Source organism: Gossypium hirsutum, chromosome A01 (assembly GCF_007990345.1).
Source record: "Gossypium hirsutum isolate 1008001.06 chromosome A01, Gossypium_hirsutum_v2.1, whole genome shotgun sequence".
NCBI classification, from domain to species: Eukaryota; Viridiplantae; Streptophyta; class Magnoliopsida; order Malvales; family Malvaceae; genus Gossypium; species Gossypium hirsutum.
Genome location: NC_053424.1, coordinates 30,071,622 through 30,080,765, shown reverse-complemented (window position 1 = coordinate 30,080,765; position 9,144 = coordinate 30,071,622). Strand labels below are relative to the sequence as shown.

The 9,144-nt window shown below is 33.0% G+C and overlaps 1 non-coding gene across 1 annotated transcript; it reads left to right on the top strand.

Moving 5' to 3' along the window:
• The first annotated feature begins 5,454 nt into the window (after positions 1-5,454).
• LOC121207707 (small nucleolar RNA R71) lies at positions 5,455-5,561 on the top strand. The gene has a single exon (XR_005902829.1). It is a non-coding gene; the product is annotated as a small nucleolar RNA R71 (small nucleolar RNA).
• Positions 5,562-9,144: the final 3,583 nt, after the last annotated feature.

Genomic DNA, 9,144 nt, shown 5'->3' with positions numbered 1-9,144 from the left:
ATACATACTCATTAAATTGAACTAATCTCTTGCATATTCCTATGTCAATTCAAACGATTAATTAAATCTAATAAGAACATAAAAGACTATGTGAGGTAAGAAGGAATCCTTACCTTAAAATAGTTTAATCACAATAATCTTGCAAGTTATGCAAGGCAGTGTATCGCCAGATACAATGTTAATTTAACCTTCAGCCGCCTTAGAAGAATAAAAATGCACTGATTAGGTATTGTGTCAATTAATTATAATTTCAATCTGTTTAAATAATTAATTCGTTAGTTCCCTCACAATTATAATGCAAGAATAACTTTGGCATGATTTTACTTAATCAAGCATTTTACCGAGGCCTATAACAACATAAACACAATTTTAATAATTTAAAAGGACGAAATGCAATCAACCCAACACGAATTAAATTCAAGCTAAGCTGATTAAATTAACCATACCAAAAACATAAATATTCATAGATATGTTCATCACAAAAACAACAAAATTTTAAGAGATAAGGAACAAGAATCAAATTCGGTGTTTTCTGTGGCTTGACTAGGTTTCTATGTTCCTTCTTCTTTGTTTTCCTCGTTGATCAAGGTTGCTATGAACACTCAATTTATTCTCCAAAATGGCTGAATAAGATCCCTTTATCAAGAGGAGAAATTGGCAAATGAGCAAGGAAATTTGAATGGAAAATATGAAAGAAAAAGTAAAAGAGGAGGCAAGAATTGTGAGAGAAGAGATGTGAATGAGGGATGTGGTTCAAATGATCAGATTTAGGGGAGCTTTTATAGCTGAAGAGGGCTGCTAAAAATAGCTAAAATTAGCAGCCAAAGAGTCCTCCCTTGGCTGGCCACACATGAGGCAAGTTTGATGATTTCAAACTTGCTAAATTAAGCTTAGGGTAAATCTAGAAAGCCAACATTTGTGGAGGGGTTTGAATGTTATTTAAACAAGTCATCAAGGGCCTATTTGCAAGCTAAATAATCATCCAATAAGCTAATTTGGGTCAGCACATGGGGCGGTTTTGGGCTGTCCATTACTTGGTCAATTCGGTTCACTTGGTTCGGCTCAACTAGAACACTTTTCATAATTTATTAATAATAATTTACCAACCCAAATTAATTTGGATATAAATTAAAATTAATTATATTATGAATTAATACACATAATTTTGGACCATTTTAGGATTAAAATTAATTCACCTTGATACTTCAAATTGCTTCTCGGTTTTGTGCTTCTAGCAGTATCTGTCGAAAATAACCAAAATTAATCAAAGTTAATTATAAAATTAATTAAAATTCAACATGTTCATATTTTAAGTACACTTTAATTATTTTCTAAAAATTAATTATTTTTCGACAGGAATTTTATCGAAACTGGATGAATTTAAATTAAAAAGGGCATAAAAATGTGTAAATTTTTGTGTTTCCACACCCCCAAACTTAATTCATTGCTCGTCTCGAGTAATGCACAAATTTGAAAAGAATTTTTTGAAAAAACCTTTGGGAAACTCCTTCAGAACAAAATTCTTCCCAACAATCATGAATTTGGTATACTTATGCTCAAGAACAAGAAATTCTATATTTATGCTACCTAAGTATACATATCATTCAAATTAATCTCAATCATTCTTATGATAGCAAAAAATTAGACTAAATGTTTCTTAATAAAGTCATGTTAACGCTTACCAATTTCATTTTATTCCCCTATTCAGGATTAAGTTGCAATCATTAAGTTTAACTTATGCCTTTATATGTTGCACGTAGCAATTTCTCTCCACTAATGTAGGTAGCATTGGAACTTGAATCAATAGGTCTTTAACAAGGCTGTAACGTGGCTGTGCTTAGGGGTAGGTAAAAGATAGATAAATTTAGGTTAAAAACCCTAGACTCAGCTTGCATCTAACCTTCGAAATAATTACCTTCAATACATCAACTTTCTTTTCTTTCACATGCTCTTTTGTACATCTTATTTTAAGAACTCATGCTCTTTTTCTCCTTCATTTTTTTTAAATTTGACCATTTTCTCCTTCAACTCCCCCAAACTTATTTTCAAAGAATGTTCTGAATAGTACTGAGTCTAGTGGTTGGGATAATTTAAAGGTAATTGAGAGAGAAGTGATGGCTAAATATTGCAAGGGTTTAAATAAAATTAGGCCATATAGTCTCAAAGTTGGGTTTCAAAGGATAAAATTTCATCAAGGTTAGCTTGAAAGGCTCAAACGGTCCAAACAAAAGTTGCCTAAATCATTTTCAACGTTCCATGCTTCCTAGGATTTCACCTCAAGAAACTACTAAGTCAATTGTAGAGACTTAAACTTTCATGCATGCCTAATTTTCCTAAGGAACTAAAAATTTTATGGTACAATTTGCATCCTTTATTAAAAATACATTTATGTCATTATTAAGCTAACATAACAATTACTGAAACAATCAAACTTTATTTATACTGAAGTTTTGCATACTTAACAACATTTCAAATTATTGAACAGAATATAACCTAATCATAACTGAAAGAAAAATTTATTATGAGTGGAAATAGTTTCAATTTTTCGGTCCCCCCACTTAGGACAAACAATGTCCTCATTGTTAAAAGTGAATAGATATTATACACCAGGTAGAAGTCTAGAAAAGAGGATGTGAGTCAATTTGACTACTTAAGTACCAAGCTCTCTCTAAATCCATTTCTAAACATGTATATATCTATTGGCACACTTTGTACTTTGCAACTTGTTCATTTTTATTTATGATTTGCACATCTTGTTTTATTATGCGAAAAATAAAAATCATAATAGAACCTAATCCTAAAACATTAAATAACCTAGGAAATAAAATAAAATAAAGTAAATATCCCCCTTTTTATTTATTTGTAGATCCCTCAAAATCTGACTTATCTTTTCCTTTCTCAATATTCGAGTCCATGGTTCAAGTATAAAGTCTGGAAATTCATGCACAAAAATAAATAGGTTAAGAAATATATATTTTAAATGCATCTCTGATTAAGTCATCCCGTATTATTGAGTATCTCCAGTAATCTTGTTATTGCAACTACATGTGTTATAGCATAGCCATTATGCCAAACTGTTCACTTCGTGGAATGGTGCTAAATAAAGGGATTCTCAGCGCCCAACCTAGGAAATTTGTTAAGGGTGGTTTCAGTTTTGGGCAAGTGGGTGAGTAGTTGAGGGTAATGTTTAGAGTTGAAGAGGGTGGCAATTTTAAGGATAGTTTAGGTGCGGTAGTTGGTGACTTCAAATGAAGGTGTTTGGGGTGGTGATTCAGGGAGTTAAGGGATGCAACATTAAGGGGTTAAGTGAGATGCACTTTTGGGTTACTTGGGAGTGGTTATGGAGCAAGGTAAGGGCTATAAGTTTGTGTGGAAAAGGGTTGAATATTCCCTTCTTAGTAGTGTCTTAAGCCCAACAAAAACTCCTTTTTGGATCCTAAATTCCTATACTAAAAATAAACTAAAAAAAACTCAAAGAAATTAGTGCTTGGGTTAAAAGTTGATCCTTTATTTAACAAAACAAATACTAAATTCTTTGGGCATTACATTAAATTAAACTCCCAGGAAAGACTAAAGGGGTCACAGATGCTCCCGCTTAAGTCCCAATCTCCTAGACAGAGTTTTAATTAAAGTAATAAACTAAAGAAAATTTTATCTAAGTCTACCATTTTATTCAAATGAGGAAAAAAAACTAAAAATATAAAATAATGATAGAGAAAGTGAAGAGAACTCCCTCTATTTTATTTAGGATCATCATTGTCCATGGTGGTGTCAAATTTCCATTTGTCTTACCAACCATGATCATCTAGGAAGTAATCATATTCTTTCCCATCAAATCTGTCCAACATCTTATTAGGGAAAGAAAACCCGTAATGAACTTTCCTGGTTGGTTTGTTTAACTTCCTCTAATTCCTACAAATCCTCCAACCCATGACTCGAATATGTGAAATAATCCATCCAGTACCCTTATTGTGCCTTTCCAAAATCACAAGTGTCTCTTCTTCTTGATCTTTGGTGAACTCAACTAAAATAATGACAGGAAAAGTCGAAGACAGACCCAAATAGTCATATTTCAAATGAAGAGACAAAATATTCAGTTCCAATTTAGTTGGCTCTTCAATCAATAGTTTTGGTTGTGTGTACTCCCGAGATAATAATTCTAATGATTCTAGTGGAACTTCTTGAGTGAATCCTTTTGTTTTAGCTTCTAACAAAGCCAAACATTCCTCGTCTTCATCATCACTTGGCAAATCTGCTAGCAAAATACATTCTAACAGATCATCTATAGAATTGAGCTCCAACTCTATAAAAGCCAGCGATTCCATCTTGGAATAGCAGAACAGTCTTCAACTACATCTGGGGATTTAGTATCATCGAAGTCATTAAAAGTCACCTTGTTATTAAAAATTTCTTTCAACTGAGTATCTTGTTGCTGCTTCTAGAATCGTTGAGGATATGGCAATGGTGGAATCTTAGCTTTAACCGGACAACTCTTCTGTGGAAATTTTTCTTCATTTGACAAGGGTGTTAGATAAACAGAACAAATTGGTTTAGAGTGTACCCCATCAAGTATCATTGAATCTAACTTCTGTAATACAGGAGTTTCAACACTTCGTTGAACTTTCTCTTTGTCTTGACCTAGAATAGGCTCATCTTGAACCTCAACCACATTAGGCTCTAATTTTTTTCCACTTGGCAAAGAGACTGTTTTGAAATGTTCTTTGCCCAAAATTTTTTGGATTTTCTGTGTCACTTGGCCAAATACTTTGGGGTTTATTTCAAAGTTCATCAATTAGCTGACCCATTTGATTCTCCAGATTTCTTAAAGTGGTATCATTCTTTGCTATGTATGCCTTCAGCAGATTCTCAAGATCACTTGAAGATTTAGTTGGTGGGGGCTGTTGAACATGTTGAGAATATTCCGACAGATAATTTGGTTGAAATGGCATAACAGAGTCATTATGGTCTGCCCATTGATTAATCCATGCAGAAATTGGATGATTCTGCCATAAAGAGTTGTAAAAATTTGATTCTGGACCACTCCAATTCTGATTTCCCATGTAATAATTTGACTCTTGATTCGATGGGCAATTTTCAAAGAAATGGCCATCTGCACAGTATTCACAAGAAATATTCTCAAACTGGTTCAATTGCTGACCTGTCAGATTACCATTGAAACCATTAATAGTTATGTTCTTAAGCATAGAAGGCATAGAGGATACCTGGGTTGCCAAAGAAGCAAGTGTGTCTGCTTTATGTACTCCTGCTACTCGTCTTTCTGAGGCTACTCGGTTGGTTGGCCACTTATAGTTATTGCTGGCAATTCTTTCAATAATCTCGTAAGCATCATTGTAAGACTTAGAAAGAAGGGCTCTATTTGTCGAAGTATCCACCATCATTCTAGTATGAATATTGAGACCAATATAGAAAGTCTTCATTTGAACGCAGCAAGGAATGTCGTTATGAGGGTACTTTCGTAGTAACTCCTTGAACCGCTCCCATGCCTCATATAAAGATTCTTCATCAAGTTGTTGAAATGAAGTGATTTCATTTCGGATCTTGGTGATTAAAGATCGAGGGAAATATTTCATTAAGAAATGTTCAACCAACTCTTGCCATGTAGTTATGGAACCAGATGGTAGTGAGTTCAACCACGCTCATGCTCTATCTTTTAAGGAGTATGGAAATAATCTCAGTCTCAAGGCGTCCTTAGTTACCCTAACTAGTTTAAATGAGTCACTCACTTCCATGAATAGCCGAAGATGAAGATGTGGATCTTCATTAGGAATCCCACTAAATTGACCCATATTTTTCAACATTTGGTAGATGATCGGCTTCAGCTCAAATTATTGTGCCTTGATTTTGGGTCTCCTAATACTCAGATTGAGCTCGTTGAATAGAGGAATGGCATATTGTTGGATGGCACAGTTTCTATCATCAGCAACAATGATCGGATTGTGTGTATTATAAGTGAATGTTCCTCATGGATTTTGGTTTGGAATTTCAAAATTCATATCTTCGGTCCTTCTTTGGTTCGCTTGTCTTCTCCTTTGTCAAGAAGTCCTTTCAATTTCGAGGTTTACAGGGAGTACGTTAATGATTTGATAAATACTCATAAACACCTAAAAGAAACACAAAAAAGAAAAATGGAATTAAAATTTAACAAAAAAAAAAGACCAAAATGCAAATAATAATTTCACAAATAATGTCTTTTAAAACAGTCCCCGACAACGGTGTCAAAAACTTAGAATGACGGAGATGGGCAAGTGCATCCATTCGCAACAAGTAATAAGTTGACAAGTAAATGTCGAGTTATCATACCCAGAAGGACTGTGAAAAGAATTATTTATGAATGCATTTTAAAACACTTTGGTAAAAAAAATTATTTTGAAAAGGGTGATTAAAAAAAGATTTTAAACTAAATAAAAATAAAACTTCTAATGCACAATTTCAAAATATGATTTAATCAAGACGACGTAATTGTGTTGGATTAATTACATTTCTTTAACTTAGAATTATTAAACTCATGTTTATGTTGTTACAAATAAATTCACGGCAACTCGGTAATTTGCTAACTTATGAACATACTCACCTACACAAATTCATTCATCTCTTAACATATCCCTATGCCAATTCAATCGATTAAACAGATTCTAATAATAAAACATGTTATTGCACATACATACTCATTAAATTGAACTAATCTCTTGCATATTCCTATTTCAATTCAAATGATTAATTAAATCAAATAAGAACATAAAAGACTATTTGATGTAACAAGGTATCCTTACCTTGAAACAGTTTAATCACAATAATCTTGCAAGTTATGCAATGCAAGTGTATCACCAGATACAATACTAATTTAACCTTCAGCTGCGTTAGAAGAATAAACATGCACTCATTAAATATTGTGTTAATTAATTATAATTTCAATCCGTTTAAATAATTAATTCATTAGTTCCCTCACAATTATATTGCAAGAATAACTTAGGCATAATTTTACTTAATCAAGCATTTTACTAAGGCCTATAATAGCATAAACACAATTTTAATAATTTAAGATGACAAAATGCAATCAAACCAACATGAATTAAATTCAAGCTAAGCTGATTAAATTAACCATTCCAAAAAAATAAATATTCATAGATATGTTCATCACAAAAACAACAAAATTTAAAGAGATAGGGAATAAGAATCAAATCTTATGTTTTTCCGTGGCTTAACTAGGTTGCTCCGTTCTTTCTTTTTCGTTGTACTTGCTGATCAAGGCTGCTACGAGCACTCAATTTTTGTTCAAAAATGGCTGAATAAGATTCCTTTCCCAAGAGGAGAAATCGGCAAAAAAGCAAGAAACTTTGAATGGGAAAAATGAGAGAAAAAGTGAAAGAGGAGAGAAGAATTGTGAGAGAAGATATGTGAATGAGGGATGTGTTTCAAATTATTAGCTTTACTGGTTTTTATAGCTGAAGAGGGCTACTAAAAATAGCTAAATTTAGCAGCCAAAGAGCCCTCTCTTGGCTAGGCACACATATGACAAGTTTGATGATTTCAAACTTGCTAAATTAAGCTTGGGACAAATCTAGAAAGCCACCATTTGTGGAGGGGCTTGAATGCTATTTGAACATGTCTTCAAGGGCCTCTTTGCAAGCTAAATAATCAGACAATAAGCTGATTTGGGTCAGCACATGGGGCGGTTTTGGGCTATCCATTACTTGGTAGATTCAGTTCACTCGGTTCGGCTCAACTGGAACACTTCATAATTTATTAATAATAATTTATTAACCCAAATCAAATTGGATATAAATTAAAATTAATTATATTATGAATTAATAAACATAATTTTGGACTATCTTAGGATTAAAGTTAATTCGCCTTGATACTTCAAATTGCTTTTCGGTTTTGTGTTTCTAGTAGTGTCTGCCGAACCATTTTTCTCCATTTGTACAAATCTGTTGAAAATAACCAAAATTCATCAAAATTAATTATAAAATTAATTAAAATTCAACATGTTCATATTTTAAGTACACTTTAATTATTTTATAAAAATTAATCATTTTCTTATCGAAATTTTATCGAAACTGCATGAATTTAAGTTAAAAAGGGCACGAAAAAATGTGTTAATTTTTGTGTTTCCAGTAACGTAAAAGATGTTAAGCCCAAGTATCAACAATGTGGAAGACGACATTTTGGAGATTGGTGGAGGAAAAATAATAATAGAACTTGTTACAGTTGTAGTTCATGAGATTACTTTATTGAAGATTGTCTAGGGTTAGCTGAAAAAGATAATGCTCAGAACGCGAGGCCGAGTAACACTGCAACTAAAGGTAGACCACCTAGAAACACGAGCAATGTGAGTGGTGGTAAAGGTGTGACACGAGACACTACAATGAGATCTGATGTTAGAGCACTTGCCTGAGCCTATACTATTTGCGCTCGCAAAGAAGCATCATCTCCAGATGTTATTACCAATACTTTTAGTGTCTATGATACTAAAGTTATTGCATTGATAGATCCAGGATCAACTCATTCGTATGTATGTGTGAATTTGATATCCAGTAAGACTTTTCCTGTAGAGTCTATTGAATTTGTAATTAGAGTATCGAACCCCTTAGGCAAGTGTGTTTTGGTTGATAAAGTGTGCAAGAACTATCCATTGATGATTCGGGATAATTATTTTCCAACCGATTTGATGTTGTTACCATTTGATGAGTTTGATATAATTTTGGGTATGGATTGGCTAACGTTGCATGATGCTATTTTGAATTACAAAAGAACGACGATAGATTTGAGATGTCAGAATAATGAGATTATTCAAATTGAGTCAGATGATTGAATGGTTTTCCAGCAGTGATTTCTTCGATGTTAGCTCAGAAATATGTGATAAAGAGTTGTGAAGCCTATTTTCCTTATATTCTTGATACGAAAGTGACTAAAAAGAAGATTGAATTAGTGCGAGTTGTATGTGAGTATTCAGATGTGTTTCTTGAAGAGTTACCGGGTTTACCACTGATCCGAGAGGTTAAGTTTGGCATTGAGTTAATGCCAGGTACAACACCGATATTGATAGCTCTATACAGAATGTCTCCGAAAATGTTAAAAGAATTAAAAGCTTAGTAGCAAGAATTAATCGATAGAGGATTTGCA